This window comes from Zonotrichia albicollis, chromosome 6 (genome assembly GCF_047830755.1).
Source record: "Zonotrichia albicollis isolate bZonAlb1 chromosome 6, bZonAlb1.hap1, whole genome shotgun sequence".
NCBI classification, from domain to species: domain Eukaryota; kingdom Metazoa; phylum Chordata; class Aves; order Passeriformes; family Passerellidae; genus Zonotrichia; species Zonotrichia albicollis.
The window spans coordinates 10,169,886-10,183,069 of NC_133824.1; the positions used below are offsets into that span (position 1 = coordinate 10,169,886).

General features: G+C 35.4%; 1 protein-coding gene across 3 annotated transcripts in view; it reads left to right on the top strand.

Annotated features, from left to right (window-relative positions):
- Positions 1-13,184, top strand: part of TTC7B (tetratricopeptide repeat domain 7B) — a 117,626-nt gene that overhangs the window by 59,341 nt on the left and 45,101 nt on the right. The gene's annotated exons all lie outside the window — the stretch shown is intronic.

The following is a 13,184-nucleotide window of genomic DNA, read 5'->3' on the forward strand; positions in this document are numbered from 1 at the left end:
TCCAGCAGTCTTCTTTCCCACCCATTTATTGCAAGTCTGTTTATTAAAGGCTTGTTAAACAGTGATAAAGGATTTGTTTTGAAAGGGAGATTAAAACTGGATAGTTGATCTTTGTTTTTTTTCTACACCATCTGTGTAAATAAATTCTCCCTGTTGCATGCTTTGTACTATGTTTGTGTCTTCTATTTTTATACAATATTGCAAGAAGTATAAACAGGAATTTACTACTAGCTAGACTAGATTTATCCCATCTTACAGATAATTCTATGGATATTGTATGGAATCTATTTTGTAAAATACATCATAAAACAGAGAATCTCCTCATTTACTTAGATAATAACAGTCATGTGAAGTTGGTTATGGACAACTACATAAGTGAACAGGGAAGAAGCATATTTGCTGGATGTTCTCTTGTTTAAGAAAGAAATCATTATTTCTGTTTAAGAAAGATGTTAAGTACATCTTAACATATATTGGGATTTTGTACTTTTGTAAGGGGTTTTTTTGTTTGTTTGTTTTTTTGGTGGGTTTTTTTTTTGGTTGGTTGGCTTTTTAAAAAATTATTTTAAGAAAATCTAATAAAATTCTTTATAGGAAAATATCTCAGGGACAGCTTCCATTAACTCATTAACTTCCAGTCTTCTGCTTTGGTGCTTTACCAGCTGTCACTCAGGTTGTAATCCATTATATTACACATATTCTACATACTTATTTGGACAAGTTTTTGCAATTACCCCATAACTTCTAAATGACAAGCCTATATCATAAATTGTTGTTATATCAGCCTACCAGCAAAACATGATTTCTTTAAGTATTATTCATTTGAAAATAGAAACTATGGTGGTTTCCCTTCCTGTTCCTTGACATTTCATGTCTCCATTTGATTGTCTCTATAAGGTACTGTTGCTTTTTCCCTCACAAATCTGACCAGGACCTCTGTTGATATCACCTCTTGTTAGAATTTTTGTGGCTTGCAGCCAGTTCTGTGCAGTGGCTTTTGTTGCCTTTTGCTGTATCTCATTCCTAGTTTATCTACACACCCATGACTTGTTTCAGTTCTTATCAAGGACTTCTATAGATGTTTCACAATATCAGAACTATGTAGTAGTTTCTCTTCAAATCTGTTTGTGCTTTCCTCAGGACTGAGGGACTTGTCAGTAAGTCAAGGTTTGAGAGGCAATTGAAGTATCAGCTTCCTAATTTTATACCCTATTATTGTTAAAGACAAATATGTTCAAAGCACTTTGACTGTCAGCTTCTGTCTGTTCTCATTTCATCTTCTGCCACTTAGTGGCAATGTAAATAATGTAGCTGTAACTGCTATGTGTCTCAGAGTACTAATAGTCCAGAACTATTTCTGAGACTGTACTTTCAGAATTCTCTATTGTTACAAGAGAACTCCCTATTATATTAATCTCTATTGTAATGGGAGAACAAGGGTCCATTCAGTAAAATGTTTAAAAATACTCTTGTGAGCCTTCAGAAGGTATTTATGGGTTTTTCAAATGTGGTTCATGGCTTTTCAAAAGTAGTTTATGCTGCAACTCTGGTTAAACATGTTGTCCAAGTTGTTCATTACAGTAATGATATTTGTATTAAGGCATGTGTATGTAAATATAAATATATATAAAAATATATATATAAAATACAAGTCATAGTAGTGGTTCTAAATTTTTCATCCAGTCATATAATAGAGACTCTGTGGTGATACAGTGTACTGTGTTACAGTGTGCTGGTACAGATCTAGGAATTTCTTGGCAATAGTAATCACCATCAGATGCAGTAACAAATGCTAAAGAATCCAAGGTGAAACAGTTAAATGTATCTCTAGAAAGTCTCTCAGAGTCTTGTTTTTAGTGCTGTCAATTTCACAGAGAACTCGAAAATATGATTGAGATTTCTTGTCTGCTCTCTCCAATTGATACTGACAGCCAGACAGGCACATCTGGTCAATAATATAAATTTGGATTGATTCTGTCATGTAACTAGGTTATTTTTGCAAGGATTTATCAGCTTTTGAAAACTATATGTAATGCTCTTGAAATGGCTGACAACATGTACGTGCATATATATAGAATACAAAACACAACTGCTTAGTGTATTGCTGAATCCATGTTCTTATTTTGCAACTTCTGTAAACAATATAATCTCATGGTATTTCCTGGTAGACTGGGAATAGATCCTCTAGTGATCCTCTACAGCTTGCTGATTTTTAGATACACTGAAACATTTTGTTATTTTCCTGTGGTGCTTTATTGGGTTTTATAAACACTTCTGATGTCTTTATGCTTTATATTTCACTTATGTCTGCAATCCAGTAAGCTAAAATACTATAAGAGTTCTCTTGGTATTCTCTGTGTTTCTGTTAGGATACTTTACCACAGCTTTATGTAAATTGATACTGTGATGGCTTTGCAGAGTAATGAATCTCTATACTTGGAAATATTAAAGCATAGTGCTTATGATTTATGTTATTTCTTATTTCTCTCATTTCTTGTGCATTATTCCTATCTGCATACCTCTGTATTCTGTTGTTGCATTGCTGCCCTGAGTGCTGTTCTTGCTCTCTTCACAGCTGCATCTTCTTTTTGTTTTGCATTGCTTTAAAAAATATCTACATTTTCACAAGTTTAATACTGCATCTTTGTAAAATGCCAGAGGTTGAAAGGAACTCATAGGATACACCATGAATAATGCAGAGAAGTGGCTCTTTTCCAGCACTCTTCTGTTGTAATCAATTAGAAAATATATTGTCTGTCAGTTTTTGACATTTGAAAACCTGGTGCATTCCTGGAGTTCAAGTTCAATATTTGAAGTGTACAGCAAGCATACCTTGGATCTGCAATTAATATTACCCTTCCTGCACTATAAAGCTAGAGAGTTGGCCAATCAGATCATGATTTTGCCCTGGGCATCTTAGGTCAATAAGTAGAAGGAAATTCCTCAGAGCCAAAGAATTCTATCCAATCATTATCTAAAGAAATGGAAGGAATGAGCAAACACACTGGGATGTTAGCAGCAAGGTATAGCTTTTTCTTTGAATAGAGTGTTGATTGTTCCTCCTATATTCATTATATTGGCAGCATAAATGTGCAGTTTGCTCTGAGATATGAATAGGTATTGGGAAAAATATTGACAAAAATCCAATAAACCTGTAAAAGTGAAATAGATATGTAGTAAGTTTTTTTCAGAGATACTAAAAGGAAAGTTTTTTGCTGACTGTTTATAGCACTATTTTTTCAAACTTCTTGTAGTCTTAAATCGATAAGTTGTAGCCACTCTATTTATAAAGAAGTCAGCTGTGTGAATACAGTCAATTCCTTTTAAATGCTGGCTAATTTTTGAAGCCTCCTGCAATCCAAGCATGGTTTAGTCTAGGGACAAAAAGATCCCTAGACAAAAGATTATTGGACAGTATGAATACTGTACTCAGTATCAATACTGAGATGGGTGAGAATAAGGTGCCAGCACTAATAAACCTGGATAGGTAATCCCAATCAGGTGCTACTTTGTTTGAATTCATTGAAAGTTAAGGGTTTTCTCCTTTCATTAGGAGCTCGTCCCAGTAGTAGAAATAGGAAATTCACTTCTCCAGCTTGACAGAATTTTAACCCACAAATGATGTAGCTCAGAGTCCTTAACCATCAAACTATGTGGGAAGCTGAGTGAGATGATCCCTTTCTCCTCCTGAAACAGGAGCCAGGACGTGCTGCCCTGGATGTGAGACTGGGCAGGAAGGAGCCACAACATATCCTAAATTGCTAAAGCCATGAGCGGGGCTTCAGGTCTCAGTTGCTTGGGTTTTCCTTGAGTTTCATTTCTATTAATCCAGTGGTTATCCACTGAATGTGTAAGCTGTCCCAGAGGTGTGCATTCCAGTCTGAGGGTGTGTTCAGGGCGATGCAAGATAGTGGTGTTTGCATTGCACTGGTTCATATTGGGCTTGTGATATGTACAATATTTATCCTGCATGTGCAATTACCTGAGCAGCCTTATTTACAATAGCCTCTCTTTCTTTTATCTGCTTGTTACGAGGAATTTATATCTTTGTGGTATATTGAATGATGTGAAATCTTGAAACAACACTTCTGTTTTTAATTCATAATTAATACATATATTTTTATATAATTTAAAACATAATCTCAGTCAAGAGAGATGGAGTCAGGTTTCCTAGAGAAGTATTGTTTTCTTAATCTTAACTGTTTGAGGTTCCCTTAATATTTCAAATGCTGGGGCACTTAAATACAAATATAATGCCTACAATTAGTGAAATTTGGCAAAATAAATAGTAAATTGCTAATTTTATGCTAAAAATTGAACTGCAATGGATAGCAGCTGACAAGCTTTTAAAGTAGCAGAAGTAGGGAACAGCAGATGGGTTATTTGAGGAGTGCAAGCATGTTATTTTAATGTTAAGTACACTCAAAAAGGAAAGGCATATGGTAACAGGTTTGAAGACAACTGAAGACTTAGTTCACAGTTTAAACATTTACATTTCTTGAAGTGTGATGGAAATTTTTTTTTCTTCCAAGAATATTTCACAGAAGCATCAGGCCAATATGTCATTCCTCTGAAAACTATTAAATCTTTGCTTCCTGACCCTCAAGGGCTCTTTTGAGCTGCATTAGTTTTCCCAGAATCACAGGACCTTTTAACATTTCTCTCAGTTCAGTGAGTAAAAAACTTGTTTCCTTCTTGGAAACATCCAGGTGAGCATAAAAAAGAGCTGGTTAGTACAGGCAGTGTAGGATTATACACATACACAAAATGTTTTGTGGGACAGGAAGAGGTTTATCAACTGAAGGAAACAGACTACCCTGTTCTGCTTTCCCAAGGTCAGTTGTAGTTGCACTGCAGAATGTGGTGCTGGAAAAACTTGTGCTTTTGTGGGTTTTTTCCCTTGATAAATAGAGCACTGGGAATTATTTGAGGAAAGGGTGATAATATAAGATTGGACAAGAAGTAGTGATGTTCTGTGCTAGCCAAAATCATGCTTTTCACGTTTATGAATGCATTCTTGCCAATGTTTGACAACTGAATTTTCAAATTAATTAAATTTTGATCCTGTTTATATTGGGAGTTAAATGAATTAGTTCTCAGGAATGTAAGTCATGAAACACAGTATCATTTGCTTGTGTTTTTTCTTTTTATCCTGGGCTCTTCTATCTCACTCCCCCACCCTTCTTCCCCTTTGGTTGTTGTTATATGCTTTTACTGAATGGTCCATTGAAAAGGACATTGTTGATAGGTAGATATTGCTTTATATAACAAATTGGTCATTGGCCTCAGGGTCTTACCCCTGAATTATGTTTGCTAGGCTGTAGATTCTTTGAAACTTGATTGAAAGAATCCCAGTTTGGGTCATGAGCTGGATGCTGCAGGGAATTCAAGGCAGGCAAACAAAAAGTTTTCAAGTATAACTAATTTGTTCTGGCTTTAGTCAGAAGCTATCTTCATTATAGTTTAGAGATCTACATTTTCTTAAGGACATTGAGTTCATAATATGGAATACAGGATACATACACTGCACCAAAAATCACACATCTGACTGCTTTGGGAACAAATATATGGGGAATTATAGGGTGCAAGGAAGGCCATCCAATGGATACCAAACATACCTATTCATGATTTTCACAAAATTGTGTTATTTTGGGGTTTGAGGGCTGGTTTTGTTGCTTCTTAAGCTTTTTTGAGAGTCATGCTTCAAATAGCAGTCTGAGCAGTCTATTTTTACTTCATCCATGTTTCTGTGTGTATATGGGCTTCCCAGTACTTGGGATCTGTGCAGCCAGTGTTGGAGAAGGTTTGGTGACTGATTGAGAAACAGTTCAGGACATTTATTTTTTTATTAAGCTAAACGTTTTCCTGGAGATTTTAAAAAACTAGATTTGTTTGCTTGACCTCCTGTTGCCAGTGTTGGGCATTTAGTGATTTCAAGGTACTTACAAATGATGATTTTTCATGTTTTATAATGAACTATTTATATTTATGTCTTTCCTGATAATGGAACTTTCCTTGAATACTCAACATGGAGTAAGTAGACTGTGCAGCAGCTCACTTTGCAATTGCAGAAGACACCTCTATAAGTTTATTCCTGTACTTTGATGATCATGGTTGCATCTAAGATCACTGAATGAATAAATACATCCTTTATAAATTTATATGTCTTTCATAGTCTGTCCAGTTTCATTTGTCATTCTTCCTGTAGGTTGAATTTTTACAGTTGTGTCATTTTGTGTTTTACTGATGAGGCAGGTATTTGAGAGTGGAGTAATGGGAAACTATAAGCTTTCTGCAGCAAGTTTTAAAGGGACAGCTGTAATGGATGCTTGAATTAATAGTTTGAAGCCAGGAGGATCAAATCTTAAACCCCTTGACTGTCTATATGTTAGAAGTTCCTACATTTGCTTTACTTTTTATATTAATATAGGTTTAGCTAAAGCATCCCTTCCAGAGAACTTCAGTCTTTACAAGAACACATCAAAACCTGGAGAAACCATTGTAGCATGTGGTGGCTTGTTTCAGTGTTGGAGTTGCACTCTTCATTAAGACTGCATTTTTGTTTTTAATTTAAATTGATCCCTGCTTGGTTTCTTTCCAGCCGTTGGTTTTTGTATCATAATTTGCTAATTCCTCTGCAATCCTGGTGACTCCACTCTTTTGATGGTAGCTTTTGTAAGAAGACCACCTCCCAACATCCTTTCTGATAAGGACATCATGAACTTGCTGGCAGTAAGGGCATGTTCTCCAGCCTTTCAGTTATGCCTTGCAATGTAGCCAGTTTTCATCACACGTGAGCCAGAACTGCAAAAAATATTTCAATAACATTTATTACATCATTACACAGAGAAGCACCTGCATCACATCTCTTGGGAAATGTTGTGTTAATTACTTTGAGCATAATTGCTTCACTGAGGACTTTGATTCAACTACCTGTTTGCTGACATTCTTTTTGCCTCTTGGTTAGTTATTTTTATGATATGTTTCCACATATAGATTGCAAAGACACATGTATTTGTTCCAATACTTATATATTTAATTTTTAGAAAGAAATTTGGCCTGACAGCTATTAAGCCATGCTGCTGAACAGTATCTTCAGGAAGTTTCCTACTGTGTTTTATAAGGATCTTTTCATTAGGGGGTATATTACTTGTAAATTAGAGTCCTGTTGAATTCAATTGAAATTCTCAAGTAAAGAATTCTAAGGCTGTCAGCCCTACCTTCTCCTTCTGAAAGAAGCTATCAACTTGCAGACAGTAGACTATTGTCAAAATCTGGATTGTGAATAAGATAAACACTGGGAACTTCAGGATTTTCTTCCAATTTTAGCTTTTTTCTTCTAAAGTATTCATTTATGAGTAATGACAAGGATTTTAGAAGGGCACTTGCTCACAGCATGTACTGACACAGAGAAAACTGACCATGCCAAGGTTTGGCTTCCTTCCTACTTCCTCACTTCTTATGGTTCCTGTCAATCATCAGAAGTTTTCTTATGTATGTAATTGTTGAGTGCAAGGAATGACTTACTAACACTTTTTCTGGAAAGGTCAATAGATTTAAATTCTTGCAAATAATCAATTTTGAATAATATTTGTTCCACCTTAATTTTGTGCATTCTGTGTACTGCTTTCCCACTTCAATTATTCTGTGGGGTTTCAAAGTTAACCTGCTTTAATTTGCACAAGCAGTTGACACTATCACAGTTTGTTACAGAAAGGACATCAAACTGTATGAAGTGTGCAGGTGAATGTGAACTCTACATCACCATATTTATTTTTCCCTTAAATTCAGATAATCTGAAGTCTACATTTTCTGCGAAAAAAGAGTTTATTTTCACAGTTCAGTATCTTTAGCATTACATTCTGCATCATCCTTTTTGTGTTTTTTTTTTTTTAGTGCAGAATTATTGTCAAACTAGTTAGTCTAGAAATTTACAAGTCATGGGATTAGACTTATTGAGGGGGTTTTTTGGGGGTGTTGTTTGTTTGATAGTTTTTTGTGGAGGTTGCTTTTTTTAGGGGGTTTTCTTTGCTTTTTTAATATAGTGCTTGGTTTAAAAGCCAGAAGTTCTTTTGAATTCTTCTAGCACTGGAGGATTTGAAGTTGTGGAATATATCAAGTAAGCACTTAAAAGTGAAAAATGCAGTATTATATAATTCCACACAGAACTGATATTTGCTGCCTTTCTTTTATGCTCTCATAAGTAACAGACCATATATCAAAATTGATTATATATAAAGTTTATTATTCCAGTTAAGCTATTTTATAAATTGATGTGGTTTTCTGGGAGATCAGGCAGTTGTTTGATACTTTGTGTGGCTTGTTTGTTGCTTGTACCCATATTTATGGGACTGCCAGTATATTAATTATTTCCAAACACTTTTAATAATTGATTGTTATGTAAAAAATACTGTTAGCTGAAGTTACTTTCAGCAAACTCTTCAATTATTTAAAAAGGTTCTCTTAAAACTTACTAAGTTTATTCCAAGTAGGTTAAACATAAACCAAAGTAGTTGCATTTTTAATCCTGCATTCTAAGCAAGGAGATTTGATGCATTCTTTTAAATTTTCTTTTCCTAGTATGGTTCTTAGGTTTCCCAGAAAGGCTTTTGGTGTTTTACACTTTAATTTTCAATGCACATACTTTTAAGTATTGTATACAACTCTTTCTTATTTTCTTCAAGCTCTGAACAATGTAAATAATTTGTATAATAAGAGAATAATAATGAAATTTGCTTCCAACACTAACTGAAAATAGAGCATTCTGATCGGTTTTGATCAGGAAATGGGAATTTGGACTCTTCAAAAGAAGTCTAGTGGAACTATAAGTTTCCTGTAGGATGTTGCTTAGTCTGAGGGACTTTAGGGAGATTCCTGATTTCTACTGCATTGAGTGACAGGGCTGTAGCAAGCAGGTCTGGGAAAGCATCGCAGTGTGTCATGTTGCTTGATTTGAAGAAAGGATCACAGAATGTAAGGCAGGTCTCATCCATGCAGTAGTGAATTAAATACAGATATCCAACTATGGCTGATCCAAGCCATTGTGCTCTTACAGTGCACAGCAACTTGTAGAAATTGCTGACTTGATCCCAGAAAGCAAAACAGCTGGTTTTAAAATGATGCTTGAGGTGAGCAGTATCTGTTCACTGAAATAGTCAAGATTTTTCAGCATTAGTAGTGTTACTTGTCACATAGCAGAGCTCAGTCTTCCATACTTCAGATTTTTGTTTCATTCAACAGATTAGAAATACCTTCAATAGCTTAAGCCAGTATTGCACCAATTAACTTCTCTTGATCTTCTGACATTGTAAGAGAGTTGCTGTGGAAGAAAATTGGGGTGGTTGCAGCATTTTCAAAAAGTGAAACGGGCTGGATGAGAATTAGGACAACAATTCTATTTTGGAGATTCATAAATTTTTTGCTACAAATTACACTGGTTCTGGTTGGATGGTAAAGAAAACTTCAGATCATGGATTAATAGATTATTTGCACTGATTAGGCAATAAAGCAGTAGCAAGAACCTTAGATGGCACAAGGCCTCATTATTATAGTGGTCCTATCTGTAATACTTTCCATGAAATTACCAGTTGTATTTTAAGAACTTAGGTTATTTGCACCACCTCTTCTTTGGTGAAAACAAAACAAACTGTGAGGAAGCAGTCTTTTCTACAACCTAATTATAAATTAAGAGACCTGATTCCCACCCTTAGTGTTTTAGTAGTCTGAATGGCCTTTTAGATATACTTGTTTTCGTGGAAACAATTTCCTCTAGATAAATTGTTCTTTTCCCTTCCTGCTGCTTGTCTCATCTGTATTTATAGAAAGGATTTGTACTTCTTCTTGGCTTTTTTTTTTCTGCTAGACTGACTAAATGAAGTATTTTTTGTACTGTGTAGTTTCCAGTAAACCCTTACAGCCTTTCTGTGCAGCTACTCCAATTTGAAATTCCTCAAATGTGTGAGTTTTTTAGCTGTTCCAATGAGAATTACATATAACATTCCAGGTGTGCTCTCACTGGGATATTGTACAATGCCACTGTGTCTTTCTCCTTCTGTTCCAGTGAGTAGTCCCTGAATTGCACCTGGGCCTCTTCACAGCTGTCTTACCTTGATGCGCCCAGCTGATAGGCAGCTCTGGTTTGGAGTAATGGTTACATGGGTTGTTTAATGCTCCTTCCCTCCTGGCAAAATCATTGGCAATATAGATGTTCTTCCCCACTCATTCCAGAAGTGATATTTTCTTTGAAGTTTTGCTTTGAAAAGGACATACCTATGCATCATTGTTTCCATAATTCTGAGAAATGGATTATTTTTGACTGCCTTAACTTTAGTCATTCTTAAAGTGTTCCTATTCTCCATTTGTCATAGTTTTCATATCTCAGACAACATAGGTAAAGATTATGGTGAAGGTTGGGGTTCATTCCTGAATATTCATCCCCATTTAGTAAACAAATTTTCTTCTTTTTCCTACTTTGATACAAAAAAGCCTTAAAATACTATAATTTTAGTGTACTACTATTCAAGTGTTTGCTTTTTACTAAGGTACATAAGATGCAGCTTTTTGTGTAGCTCTTTTGTCCCCTGCCTGTCTCCTGTTGTTCTTGGTAGGATCTCTGCACATTTCTGATGTCTTACTTGCACATCTTCTCAATGATTAGCTTGTCACACGTGGAGTTTTACCCATTCAACTTGAGACACAGATCCTTAAATGTCTGAGCATCCTTGTGTTAAACACCAGGCTTCTGCTGTATCTTGGATGTCTTTGCTAACCTTCACTATCAAGTTATTTGTCACTGACATTCAAAGACCTAATTATAAACCTGTTCGGAATTTTTCATTCTTTATTTAAATAAAAATCCAGTAATGTGTGGATTACGTTATGAGCAGCTGTTTTATAATATCCTCATTAGTTAGTGAGAACAGTCTTCAAGTAATGGAGTCATTTGCTGCTTCAGTAGCTATTTCATAAATTTATCAGCTATTAGCTCCAAGAATAACTAAGTCTTTCCACTTAAGAGTTTGATTTGTTCTTCATTTTGTGTCTGGGTAATTAGTCTACTAAAATAATACAATTGACTTTATTTTTAGCTATGTTAAAGATCTGCATCCATAGAAAACTCTGTTGCTGGAACAAATGGCCTATTAGTTTGTCTTTGAAAGAACCTGTTTTACCATCTTCCCTTCCCCAAAGAATTTGACCCAAACAGATTTCTGTTCTTATCTGTTGTATTTATTATACATCTCTGACACACCTTGTTCTACTCTTAATTTCTTTTTTGAATATTGTTTTTTCTTCAGTACTTCTATTCTTAATGGAGTGCTATTCCACCACGTGCCAGTAATTTAAACTTCTGATTGTCAAACAGGCACAAACAGATAATGATGCTCATAAAATATACAGCTTAATTTTTATCATCCTATCACTTGGTATTTTTTTTCTATTCTTCATCATTTTAGTAGTGTATCAAAACTTCTTGTGAGGTTTAAAATTCTCTGTGCCTGTAATGCAGGCTGTATTCCAGAAGACCTGTTTTCACAGATGCTTGAAGTTGACCTTTCAGAAAATCTTTTTTCAGATAACCTACCCCTTGGTTTCTAAAACTTTCCTGGTAATACTTGTCCCTGAGCTGCTTATACCTCCAGCCATGTTTCAAGGGAACTTGATAAAATTAAAGTAATATGGGGCACCTCTTTGTCACATGGTGATCCTTCTTTCTGCTGCCTCCTTCCTCGTCCCTTCCTTCCCCCATTTGTCAGGTATGCGTAGTTGGCAGGTTTTAATTTTATTATTAACATCATGTTTCAGTTTTCTGAGGTGTCTTAGTTCTTTTAAGATTTATAATCCAAATATTAATTTGGTCCAGGGAAGCTGCTCTAGGTGGCTTTATAAATGCAACCTTTTCTACTCACTAGATTATTTTTTCTATAGTGTGGATTATCCTACACCAGTGTACTTTATTTATTAGATACAATGCCCTAGCCTTTCTTTATTAGAATTGTGAATATTTTTCCATCATATACTCAGTTTGTTGTTTGTATTTTGGAAACCCTCTCCTGTTGACTCCCATAATGCACAAGAAACAGGAATGATGTTGCAACATGTGCATCCAAAAACACCAAACTGATGTGTTGCTTTTATTCTTATACAATTATATTTGTCTTCTGCTGTTTTGACGTTGAATCCTACACAAGTAGCCCAGGTTCCAACATTTTTGTTGGACTGATTCCTGTTATGTCATACTTGTGTTTTTAAGTAGTTTCTTAATAACCAAATCCCCTCCCTTTCTATCCCCTGCTCCATTTTTCCTTTCAAATTTTGCTTGTTGAATCTTAACATTTTGCTGACCCTGTGCCTTCCCTCTGCTACAAAATTCCTAAAATTCTTAAATGCCTGAATACTGTTAATGGAAATTCAGTCTATCGGTACACTGTACATAATACAGTATATCTTATGATTATTGTCTCTAGAATGACTTGCAAATTCAGTGCTTCTGAATTGATTATGTTCCATAACTTTTGTAAAATGCTTTATGATCACAAATTTTAAGAAATTGAGCTTCTCTAGGCTCTTCAAACTGTCAAATGTACCATCTTACGGAGAAGAAGGAAAAGAGTTGTATGAGACATATTCCTGTGATTTTGGTTTCAGGTTTTGATGCCTAGGTCTTGGTCTTTGGATGAGGCTTGCATGTGCATGTGTTAAGGGTAGAGTAGGTGAGGGGAGTGTGCAGGAAGGAGGATGTTGTGTGTCATATTTCCTTCTCTTTTCAGTAAAATGACAGACAGACATGGACATGATTTTCTTTCAGTGATACAGTCACTGTTAAATGAGTATCTAGAGAGGACATTCCTGCCAAATGAAATGCAACTTTAAATTATCCAATTTACTGACAGGAAGAAAGCTAAGCTAGTATGACTGCTCTGCATTACAGAGTGATTATACTGCTCTACATTCTTACAAGATATCAAGGGAGACTTCTTACGACCTTATGTACCTGGCAGGTGCTCATTTTCTTGACTAACACAGCAAATTGCCTTTGGTTTCCTCCTCAGTCCCACAGTGCACATGTTGTACACCTAAGGCTGTGTGATTCACTTTTGGATTTTCATGCTGGGTAGTTTCTGCCAATGATGTTCAGTGCAATGCTGAAGATTTAACTACTATAACTTGATGTCATTTCTTAT